The 13,111-nt window shown below is 36.6% G+C and overlaps 1 long non-coding RNA gene across 1 annotated transcript; it reads left to right on the forward strand.

Moving 5' to 3' along the window:
- Positions 1-7,237: 7,237 nt before the first annotated feature.
- LOC126725155 (uncharacterized) lies at positions 7,238-10,162 on the forward strand. Its single transcript, XR_007655334.1, has 2 exons — positions 7,238-7,550; positions 8,674-10,162. It is a non-coding gene; the product is annotated as an uncharacterized LOC126725155 (long non-coding RNA).
- The last annotated feature ends 2,949 nt before the right edge of the window (positions 10,163-13,111 follow it).

Here is a 13,111-nt window from a genome sequence, read left to right on the forward strand (position 1 = left end):
TACCAAAACACAGTGTATCAAAACCATAAAAACACTAAAATACCCAAATCATAAACATATATAAACACATTACTCCCCCTCAACTAATTACTCCCCCTTAAGAGTTGCTTTTCTGCTGCTCAATCATCAATGAACTTCTCCCCCTTTTTGACAGGAATGGCCAAAGGGTCACTTGTCATGCTGAGTTGTGAAGCTGTCAAGTGTAGCAGCCAAGACATCAATCTGGTCTTGCATGGCTCTCATCCTGTCAGAGTGCTCAGTTTGAACTGCCCTGATCCCATCAAGCCTTTCCAGAATGATCTGGAAAGCATCTGGAGGTGTGTCTGCAGAGGTTGAAGCTCTGTGTCTTTTGCCACTTCTCCTAGGTGTTGAAGTTGATGCAAGCCCTGCTGCCTCTGCTTCAGTCTCCATTGGAGCAGCCTCTCCTTCATCACCTTCATCTTCTTCTCCTGGAAGCCTGACACTTATCCTTTTGCAGGTAAGCTTGTTGATTGCAGAGGGTGTAGACATGGGACTGATGTCTTGAGGGATTGGAACACCCTTACTCCTAAAAATCCTCATTAGCAAACTTGGAAAGATCAATTTAGGCCTAGAGGTTGTTCTAGTCTCATCCACAATGGTGTCATAAAAGTGGGAACTTATGTCTATGAAGTTCTTTTCTTTGAGATCCATCAGAAAGACTGCTCTAGCACAGTTGATTGTAGTCAATTTCCTAATGGGATAGAGGTTAAACATCATAATTATTGTAAGGCACCTCATGTCCACTGGAAAGGCAGTGGTATTCAAACATTTCCCTTCTCTCTGCCCACCTATCCTTTGTTGAATTGTTTCAATAGACACACTCCTATCCTTGTAATTGATAAATTCTTCATCATCTAATCCTTCAAGCCCTAATGCATCATCTATGACATGAGCATCCAAGACAAATTCTTTACCCCTCACCCAGCAACTCAATTCATTATCCTTTATCACAGCATTTGAGTAAAATTCCCTAATTAAGGGTTCACACACAACAGGGAAACCACCCAGAAGCTTTTCCCATCCCCTTCCTTTAAAACAGCTGGGAATAAATGTTTGCCTTAAGTCTTCCAAATCCACAAATCTCTCTTGAATGATTCCTGCATTTAAGAAGTTATCCTTGTATCTCTCAAAGTGGTGAACTGACCTAAACAATCTAGAATTCATCTTTAATCTTTTGTCAGCCTTCTTTGCAGTAGATTTCTTCTTCTGAGGTGAGGGAGCCATCTGTAACTTGACGATTTTGAGCTATAAGAGTGCAACACTAGAGATTGGAAAAGGGAGCACGGAGTGTTTGGGAGGGAGAGAGTTTAGAGAGAAGATGAACAGTCACAAAAATTCGAGGGAAAAACTGAAAAAGTTTAAAAACTGCTCCTGTTTCTGCAAAACACGCGATTTTCGCGACTGGATTAAGTCGCCACACAGTCGCCAGCTCAAGCCGCCAAAGCACTCAAGAACAAAATTTTGAAAAATTTTTCTAAGTGTTTTTCGCGACTGGAAGGTCTACCCGCGAGTGAGTCGCGAGCTGAGCCGCGAAAATCTCTGAGTGAACCTCGCGACTGGACCTTCCACTCGCGAACAAGTCGCCAAAAATGACCAGCGAAGATGCGACTGAGGCTCGTGACTTGACATACCCGCGACTGAGCCGCCAAAACAGGGCAAAACTGTATTTTTGAAATTTTCAGATTTTTCCAACAAAATACTTTCCAAAAACACCTAAAACACTCAAAAATCTTTTTGTGCTTGAATTAACAAAGATAGAGCATGTGAAAACACATTTTATCAAGTACAATCACACAAATGAATATGGCAATTATTGAACATAAACTTGTGTGTTGTGTGTGGATATCAACAATGAGATAGTCCTTTGTCTAATGTGAAGCTTCAATGATCAATTCAACCAAGGCATACACAATTAGCACTAGATCATGTGGCCCATCTCAATTATAGAAATATGTATATATGACCTCCCACACAACTTGATAACATAACTTGGAGCTTTTCATTTGACTCCACTATCAATCATAACATTTGATCTTTTTGATCTTTTTGAGGCAATCATCTCTCATTGTGAGAGGGATAGATAACATTTCTCTTTGAAGAACAGGCCTTTGGCCTTTTTGAATGAAATTTCACTTTTAATATAAGGTCGCTTACCCTTTTTCCTAGTCAAATACTAGAATGTGCGACAGGCTTTTGCAGCTCAATATCTCTTTTCATTTGGAGATTTACATTTGGTGAGCTCTTTTTAGCAAAACAAAAAAAATAAAAAGTGGGAAGATATATAGACACAAGTCTATGCATGTCTCAAGATCAACATAATCATTCACTAATCATTCATGACAAGTTTGAAGATCTATTTACAACAATCACATAGATTTCAAGATTTTTCCCACAGTGATATGAGTGCATGAAAACAAGCAATGCTCGAAAATGCACAAAGCCATTAGCACAAAGGTACAAGGCAAAACAAGTTTTGAGACAAAAACTCAACAAAGTCAATCAAGCTTTTTGATTTTCTAATTTTTATGTGATTTTTGGATTTTTGACACATGAAACAAAAAGATTGATAAAACAAAATTAATAAATATTCACAAGAAGACAAGCAAACAACCAAAATCAAAAACAACAAGCATACCAAACAAACATAGTCACAAAGCATAGGAAGTATTAATGCATGGACATGTTGTAATGCTTATGCATGAGTACCCCTTTTCACCCACACGTCACTTGCGTTTGGGGTGATTTCCTTAAAGGATTGGGTACGGGAGTTAGGGCTTTCAAACCTTCGTGAGAAGCTTTCCAAGCAGTTGGTGAATGCACCAATCATCTTCATCACGTTCATCATTCCGGGATCTCCATTTTGCTCTCTAGATTGATCACCTGCCCAAGTTCTCCTATCAATTCTGGGTCCTCCTGACCTTTGAGGAGTTGCACTGTTCTTTGCTCTCAGCTTTTGGCAATTTGGTCGAGTGTGCCCTTGAAGTCCGCAATAATGGCACACATACGTTCCTCTAGGACCTCTTTGTGGTCGTGGACGTGACTTGGCACGAGATTCAGACCTGCCCACAGACTGATTACGATGATTCAGCATCCGTTGGTCCACCACATTCTTCTTCTGCTCCACCTCGAGCTTCACACCAGTAAGTTCAGCTACAACTGGATCTTTGGCCTTTACAAACTTCACTTCTTTGGTGACATTTCCAGATGAACTACTTCCTCCGGTATATCCCAGTCCGGATTTGTCTGAAAAGCTCTTTTGAGAAGATATAACCTCATCTAGCTTCTTGGTGGTGACCCTCTCTATTTTAGCATTTGCTTGCACAACCTCATTCTCAAGAAATCTCACTTTAGTGTAAGCTTCGGACAGCTCACCATTCAGTGTTTCAATCTCGCATTTGGCCTCCCTATACCGGATTAGGAGACTTTTGTAGTCCTCCTCAGCCTTCTTCATTTTTCTCACAGCAGCCTTGGCCACCCTTGTGTATTCACCCGACTTCTCCAAGAGTGAGTTATAATTCTCTTGAAGAGTTGCTGTGCTTTCTTCTTCTTCAGCTTCTGATTCTTCAACAATTCCTAGTGAGTCATCATCACTATGTTCTCCAAGGTCTTGAACAAGCAAATTCAACTCATCCGAAGACTCAACATGAGCAATAGTCATGAAAGCTGAATAGTTCCCCTCTCCATCACAGCTCTCTTCAGATTCTGAGTCAGACGAGTCTGAGTCACTCAAGGTCGTGGCATACACTTTGCCTTTCGATTTCAAATAATTCGGACATTCCTTCTTAAAGTGTCCATGCCCGTTGCATTCAAAACAAGTGACACCTTGTGTGGATTGAGATTCTTTTCCATCTTTCCTTTTGAAATCCCTCTTTTCCCTTCCAGAATTTTGGAATTTTCTCTTATCATCAAATTTTCCATTGTTTTTGAATTTCAAAAACTTTCTGAAATTTTTAACAAGATAGGCTACATCTTTGTCAACCATATCTTCTCCCGATGAGCCTTGATCTTCCACCTTCTCATTAATGGTCTTTAGAGTAAGGGATTTACTCTTCCGTTGATTGGGCAGCGACATCTCATAAGTCTGTAGAGAACCAACCAGCTCCTGTACCTTGATGTCGTCAAGATCCTTGCTCTCTTCAATGGCTGTCACTTTAGCACGAAAACTTTCCGGCAGTGATCGAAGGATCTTCCTTACAATCCTTGAGTCCTCCGTTTTCTCCCCCAAGTTAAACTTACTGACAACCACCTCATTTAGCTTCCCATAGAAAGAGTCAAAAGACTCATCCTCACTCATTTTAAGCTCCTCAAACCGAGTGGTCAGCATTTGTAACTTGGTGTCTTTCACTTTCTTCGTGCCTTCATAAGTTGTTTCCAGAATCTCCCATGCATCTTTGGCAATGGTAATGTGAGAAATCCTGTGAAATTCATCTGGAGACATACCACAGAAAATAGCATTTAGTGCTTTACTGTTAGCATTAGATGCAGCAAGTGCTGCCTTATCCCATGTGGATTTGGCTGCCTCAGGTTTGGTCCAACCAATCTCAACAGCATCCCACACTGATTCATCAATAGAGCATAGAAAAGCTCTCATACGAACCTTCCAAAACGCATAATTACTTCCATCAAAATATGGAGGTGCATTAAGGGATTGAGACCTATCCATCTCAAAAAGGGAGTCAAGGATCACACAATGGTAATGAAACCAAACAGCTGTGTACCCGCTCTGATACCAATTGAAAGTTCAAAAACGTGTACAAAAACACTTTTGAACGTTTAGACCCCCAAAAATAACTTAACCAACTCAAGCAATACGTCAAACAACTAGTGTGCGGAAACTTAACACATGCTATAATATGAAATTGGAAAAACAACTATCTAAGCCAAAACAAAATAAAACCACAGCAGATAATGTAAAGGCAGAGATAGAGAGGAAGGAAGATGCAAACACACAGATAACACCCGATGTGTTATCGAAGAGGAAACCGAAGACCTCGGCGAAAAACCTCTCCGCCGCCCTCCAAGCGGTAATCAATCCACTAGAAAATACAGTTGGGATACAAGGACAGCAATAGACCCTCCAAGCCTAATCTACCCAGTGCACCTAAGCCCTCCAAGCTTCTTGCTCCAACGAGGTTGCGCCGAACCTTTTTCTTTTCTAGCTTCCCGGATTCCGCTACTACACCGTAGCATCAACCAATGAATATTGGCTCCTTCCTAACTGCTTCCCAGAACTCCAAACGACTGTCTCACAGAGATGATAATGGTGAGAACCAGGTTTGGTATAATGCCTCTCAAGGTTTTGACAATGGAGAGGAAGAGAGTGAGGGATTTTGATGAGACTCTAAGGTAGGGATTGTGTGTGAAACAATCTTGTTTTTCTTTAGGGTTTCTCTCTCAAAATTCTCTCTGGAAGCTCTCTTTCAATCGTGGGTTAAAGGGGTATTTATACTGGAGTGGAGAGGAATGTGAAACGTCAGGTTTTTCCAAAACAGGGGTGGCTCGCGGCTTGACCTCGCGGCTTGACCAAGTCGCGAGATCCAGTCGCGAGTTAACCGTATGGCCAGTTGTCCTGTTTTGTCCTGTAGTGCTCCAGCTAGCATGACTGTTCATCTTCCAGCATGCTTGGCACGTGTGCAGCTTCTGGCGGCTTGCAGCCGCGAGTCCACCCGCGAGTCCCAGCCGCGACACTCTGTTTTCTTGCACACTCTTGAGCAATCTTCACTCTATCTCACTCACTACCCTTACAACAATCCCACCTAAATACAGGGTTACTAAATGCTGAATTACAAGCAAATTTGGCACGGAATAAAGCCAATTAGATGGTTGAATTAATTCAACCTTACACACATATCCATACACTGAGTCACCTCCTATAAATGATGTGATGTCTTTACTTTGTGGAAGAGCAATAACTTGGGGATCTAAACTAAGGATAAACTCATGTGAGTTTACTAAGCTTAACCATCTTTATTTAAGGATAGTTTGTCATAATATCTACCCTATCTCTCATGTTCACACAATTCCTTTAGACAGGTGTGCTTTTCTTTATGCCTTTATCACAGACGAGTCCATGTGTTTTCCTTCCCTATTCATTCAAACCATTGTTGAAATTTATAGGAGTAAGTCCAAAGCACAAAAGCTGTTCTTTCCTGTGTTTATATGTAGGGTGTTGAATTTTCTAGGGTTAGAAGACTTTCCTGCTCTAGAATTAGTTCATACCATTGCCCCTATTGGAGCCACTTTTCTCAGACAGCGACAGGCTTAGACGAAGAGTGCTGAACCAAGCACTGGGACTTCAAAGAAACCAAAAGGTGATGCTTCTACTGCAGCTCCTGCCTCTGGTGATCAGCCTGTTGCTAAGGAGGTTCATGTGGATCCTACTAGTATGATGATATTGTTGACCCTACAGTTACCCCTCCTCTCTCACTCTGTGCCATGATGGAGTCCTTTATGACTACTCAAGCGGCTCATGGACAACTTATTGATGAGTTACTCATAAAGGTTGCTACCCTGAGAGCAGATTTTGCTGAGTATAAGAGTGTTTTCCCACCTCCTCCACCCTCTGACCCTTGATGGTTGCCTTTGGAAGGGGGAGTAGGTTGTTAGGTTAGAGGTTTAGGGCTTTTGTATTTAGGGGAGAGCAAGGAGGTTTTGTATATAGGGAGAGTTTTGGGGAGTTCTTACTTTGATGTATTTTTGTATATGTGGTTGTATATATTTATTTCTTCTGTTCTTGTTTCACAAACATTGATTTGATTCTTGATTATTGTAACACCCCGACCCAATTTTTATAATTAAACTATGTGTTTAAGTGGTTAAGTATTATTAATATTTTAAGCCACTTACTTACAAAAATTAATGTAAGAGTATTTAATAAACATATTATTTTATAATGTCATTGAATAAGAATTGTAAAGATTATAAATAATTGAAATGGCTATTTGTATTATAAATATATACTTAGTATGTGCAAAACTATATTAAGTGGTTAAGTTATGAGATATATATATATATATATATATATAGTTGTTGGTGTTTTAACTGTGTATGATGCATGAGATATTATAGAACATATATGCTCTTTTAATGTGATGGATATAACTTTATAAAGGTAAGGATATATATATATATATATATATGTATATGCAAAGTGATATTATTTTTGTAGAAAAGGGTGAGTGTGAATGCAAGAAATTATTTTTGTAGGAAAGTTTGAGTGTGAATGCAACAAAGTTGAAAAGTGGGTGTGATTTTTCTTTCCCTAGCCATACACGTATCCACCCAAAATTTTCCACATCTCTTATCTTCTTTTGTGCCCCAAAAGTCTTCTCCTTACCTTATTTTCTTGGCCGCATCAGATCAGAAGTCCAGCCCCTCTACTCCTTTTTCCTCTTTCTTTGTTCTTCTTTCTCTTTTCTTCCTTTGCTTCTTACATGGCAGCCCTCCCTCTCTCACCAAAACAAAATATCCCTCTCTAAGGAAGAAATTAAAGGGTTAACACTAAAATTTCAGCTTCAAATTGTTGGGGGGTAAGTAATCAAAACTTCATTTGTTTATTTCTACTTCTTTAACCTCTATCCTGATTTTATAGGCTGAATTATGATTCTGTTTAGTGATTTGAAGGTTTGATGATATTATGGTTTATTGAATGTTTAATAACATATTTTAGTATGTTTATTATAGTTACAAAAATACCCAAATGAAATTAAGGCCTATTGCTATTTGTTGATGATTTTGTAAGAATATGTACTGAAGCTGTCTCTGTGACAGATTTGATGTTTACAACAAGAAAAATATGTATTAAATCATATTCTGTGAATTAGGATGCTAGGAGTAGTTTTTATTAATTCTAAGACACACATGGTTGTTATGAAAGTGGTCTCACATCAATTTGATTAATATAAAAATAATGGTTTAATTTATAAGTTGCGTGAAATTCTGTCAGGACAGATTTGAGTATGCTGTCTTGCGTGATTTTTAGTAAATCATGGGTTTATGCTTTGACTTCGAAATTTTTATGGTTTATACTGGACATACAGGGGAGTAGTTATGTAAAATTTCATGACAATTTGATGTGTGTGGACAGCCTGTTTGTATTTTAAAAATGAAGCATATGCTGCTGAAATGAGCAGTGAACAACATACGCTACACCTAACTTTGTGGATTTAATTCTCAAGTTAGGGTGAATTTTTTGAGCTATAATTTAATATTCTTATCTTTTGGTATGTATCGATCATAGATTAATTTTTGTGTAACTTTTTTTGAGGTTTAGTACTCAAAGGAAGGGGTTCTAAACCATGCGACGGTTGTATTTATGAAGCTGTTTTGTCCGACGTGTTGTATGTTATCATATGAATGTATATAATTACATAACCATGCTTAAAAGATTTTATATTTATGCATCATTATTGCCCTAATCTCAAAGCACCTTTTGAAATAAAGTTGGCTCTTCTAGAGATATGGGATTAATATAAGAATGTTGGTTTCTCTAGGATTTTGTACCTGTTGTTTGATGAATGTATTTTTGTTTGTGGGAACCTCGTTGAGGTGGGATTAGGATTTTCTTGATTCTAAGAGATAGGCTTTGAGATGAATGTGTAAGTCTATGACAAGGAAATTATGGATAGTAATAAGCTTTGACTTATGGTTTAGGTGTTACCAGTATCCAAGTCTAAGCTCCTTTGACTGTAGGCTCTCAGTTCCTCTGCTTTCAGGTAAGGGATAAGTTATATGGGCATTTGGTAAGTCATGAGGTTATTTTAAAGTATATTATGTATTAAAATGTTTTTTATTAGAGATATGGCATGTAATCATTATTCTAACAAAGATATGTTCGTGAGCTTTCCAAAAACTTATGTATATGATTTAAGCATATTGATGCCATTACTAATTTCCACGAACATGATGTTTAATGAAAAGAATGGAAATGCTATTATTATGAGATGTTATGCAAAATAAGAAATTTCAGTATAATGTAAAGTACGAAATGTTTTCGGGTTATGTCCTCTGATAATCTGAACTCTGTCAGTAAGGGTTAATTACTGACTTTCCATGAAAAATGTTATATGATTGGCCATTAAATGGGACTGGCTCTGCTGTACCCACCCCTTGTTGGTTACGGCCAACTTGTGGGGGAAGCCAACCTACCCCCATGGTTAGAAAATATGTATTATGATGTGATCCCGGGAATACCTGGCATTATGGGGAATGCTGGATGCCTAGCACCGTGGTGGTAGAAGCCTCCCAAATAAGTACAGATTTATCAGATATGGGCTAACCAATAAGTTAGTTATGAACAGCTATATTATGTTATTAATCATGAGAGAATGATTTTGTTAAATGCATTGTGAAAAGTTAAAAGCTCTCATGAAAGTAAGAAGTTTCTGATGAAAAGAAAAGCTGTTCATTAAAGATAAAAGTTTCTGAAGTTCTATTGTGCTATAAAGATAAAACTTCTGATGAAAGTGCAAGATATGTTTGAAAGTTATCAGATACCTATTCTTTATGAAATGTTAAGTTTTATGATTATGAAAGTTATAATATTTTTCAGGAAAATGTTTATAAAGAAAGATTTTCTTATTGGGTCAAGATGTTTCTAAGTTAATACAAAGTTGCCGATTATCTGATTTAAGTTAAAATTATTATTTTGTAATGAGAATATACATATGGTGACTTTGTAGGAAATGAAATAAGCTTAATCCGAAAGGTTTTGGTAATATTAACCTGATAAGAAAAAGGAGAACAATTATTTTCTATGAAGAGCGTATAAGCTATTATTATGAATAGTATAAAATACTATGCATGAAAAAAAAATGTTCTCCTATTCGAATGTTCATAGAATGAAATGATTTGATTTACATGCATCCTTATTGAATTCTCATATATCTTACCTTTACTGAGCTGTGTAGCTCACCCCTTCCACTCTTTCAGTTAGCAGATTTTATTTTGGAGCAGAGGGAGCCGTAGTCGAGTTTGGAAGGAGCTGGTTTTAGTTTTATATGTATAGATCTTAAATTAGCAATTTGATGTTTAGCTTTGTAGTATTGTGTATTTTAGGATCTAATGAAAGTTGTGTACCTTAAAGTATTAAGAGATGTATTATGTGAAAGTGTGGAAATTAAATGATTGGTGGATTATGTTATATTTCGAGTACAGTGTAGATGCTCTGACTATCAAGTGAAAAATTATATCAAGAAGTAAAGGAACAAGAATGAAAAAAAAAAAAAAAAAGCTTTTGTAAAAGTTAAGTTGGTTCTTGTTAATATCAAGTTTAAGCTTGATATTAGCATGCCGGTCATGGTCACAAATCCGGGTATTGGGTTTGGGGTGTGACAATTATGACAGTTATTAATGATGAGTTTATTCATTATGATATTACTGTCTCTCTTTATATGTTTTGTGAATTAAAGATCAGATTTTTTACTTTGGATTTGAACTGTATTTTCCACACATACATTTATGGTTTGTTTTCAGTGTTTCAAGAATTTAAAGGTTAATTCTTTTAGCAATTGCTGTCTATACTAGCAACTAATAGTTAGTAGTTGTGATAGAATTGTATTAAGGCAACACATTGTAATTGGGCTGGTGTTTGATTTGAGCAATTCATTTTGTATGCATGTTTTGTCATGGATTACCAAATGGGGAGATTGTTAAGTTCTAAAGATTTAGGATAAAATGTTTAGAATTCTATTTTGTATGTGTTGGCAAACTGAGAACAAAACATGTCTAGTTTATGTGTTAGGCATTGCTCAAAGATGTGTGTTTCAAGCTTCAAGTTTGAGCTAACTAGAGAAAAGAGAGTTGAGAATCTGCCAAGCTTGATCGATCGAAAATTAGATTTGACTGATCGAAAATCGCAGAAATCAAATTTTGCAGAATTTTAAAACAAGGCCCAAGCCCGCAAAAACTTTTAGGGATTCAATCCAACTTGTCCACATATAAAAAGGAAAACCCTAGCTACGTTTGGAAGACCTTTGGAAGACTTATGAGTTACTCCTTGTGAGATTCGAGAGGTGTTGTACCTTCTAACTATGCAAGCATCTACCGGAGCAAGATCTACAATCAAGCATTGGTAGAACCTAGTTGCTACTACAAAGATCAACAACTGAAAGTGATTTGAAACCTTTGAGTGGGATCTCAAAGTCACAAGTGTGGGTGCTTGTGTTGCAGCAAGTTCAAGAAGAGAAGGAGTTCGTGGATTCGGAACTTGCATGTAATCGTGTCAAAGTTACCACTAAAGGTAGCAATAGATTTAGGGTTAAATCTGATTGTAAAAACTTCGATTATCTTATAGTGGATTTGTTTTACCTTGAGGATTGCTAGGTTGAATCCTCCCCAGGTTTTTTTTACCTTGAGACGGTTCGTTTCATTAGTTTTCCTAGGTCATCATATCATGGTGTTTTTTACTTTCCGCTGCTTTGCATCATATGATTTATTATTGTTTAATCTAGATTTGAATAATTAACCTAAGTAATCACTTGGCTAATATATTAGGTTAAACAATCTGCTTTAAGGGGTCTAAACAAACAAACACACTGGATAATCACTTCAATGCTATTTCATTATTCATGTTTTGGTGTTAGGTCACATTACACTCACTCTTGGCTATTTCGGTAATTGACAAACACAAACCTCACTCAAAATGCATAAATCTCAAATTGGAATGAATGAAAAGTTTTAATAGTTAAAAAAAATACATAGAAAATTCTCTAAGCACACACATGCCATAACTTCGCTGTAATAGCCAACAATGAGTATAATGTGATCTAGACCTCTATTCTTTGGCATGAGAAAAAGGTACTTGATCAAACCTTCTCTAGTGTGTTGTGTACTGAAGATGAATCATGCAATGATTTATTCTAAGATTGTTTCTCCATACAAGTCATTGGGCTTCTAGCTACATTCTAGAATTCATTTTGGTAGCTCTTCAGTTTTGTCAAAGTATCTAGTTCTTCAATGTCATTATAGAATGTAATTTTGTTGAACTAGTTGATTTCCTAAACTCAGTTAGGATTTTTTCATTGGAAGTAACTTGGATTCTTGAGGATATTAAGCTGATATGTGAGAGTTTTGTTAATATATCCTTTGTTAGCATAAGTTTACATTGTAATCATGCTGCTAGTGTTGCAAAAAAGAATGAAAAGGTCATTATTTTTAGAAGAATACCCTCTTTTCTCTTTCTCATTGTATAATGTTATTCTGAATAAATAAAGTTTGTTTGGTTCTAAAGATTTAGGATTAAATGTTTAGAATTCTATTTTGTTTGTGTTGGCAAACCGAGAACAAAACATGTCTACCCCTCTTTAGGTGATAGTCACTTTCAAACATATGTGAATGATAATGTAAAAATTGTGCTTATTTTTCATCTACATATCACCTTTTGGATAACTCAAACACTTACTAGTTACACACACCACAAGCAAACCTTTGTTAAACTCTGTACATGTGATTGTGTGCTAATTTTTGAGGCCTTCCAAAATTTTACTTCTTGATATGTTTAATACTTTTTGGGGGTGTGAGGTAAGAAATGTTTGATGAAATTTTTTTTAGGCTTAACAAAGAAATTTTTTTTTTAAGGGAAAGAATTTTTGAAAACATTTGGAATCATTAACATGCATCCCATATCATAAAAATCTGTTTTATAAATGTTTCTGTAGAAAATTTCTAGGTTTTTAATTTTTAATTTTTTTTTTCAGGATTCGATCGATCGAACCTATTTTAGGACCGATTGAAAAGAAAAGAAAAAATCCATTTTTAAGGCTTAAACTCTCGGGTTGCCTCGATTCCTCACCCAATTCCTCTCAATCAATTGGATCTGTTTTTAATTGTTTTTTTTATTCCTGCCTTGATTCCTCTCGACCAATTGAAAATAATGTTTTAAAAACAAATAGGAATCAAATCACAGTTCTTTAGTGTTTTGTCCTCTTCTTCTTTGATTCCTCTAACGATCCCTTTCACTAAAAATTTTTGTCTTTTTTTGAGTCAAAACTTCAAGGGTTTTGTTCCTCAACACCTAGTAAGTCTCTTTTACCCTTTCTTTTTGGTTAAATTACATGCATACATGCATTTTCATCAATTTTTTTCAAATTTT

This window comes from Quercus robur, chromosome 5 (assembly GCF_932294415.1).
Source record: "Quercus robur chromosome 5, dhQueRobu3.1, whole genome shotgun sequence".
NCBI lineage: Eukaryota > Viridiplantae > Streptophyta > Magnoliopsida > Fagales > Fagaceae > Quercus > Quercus robur.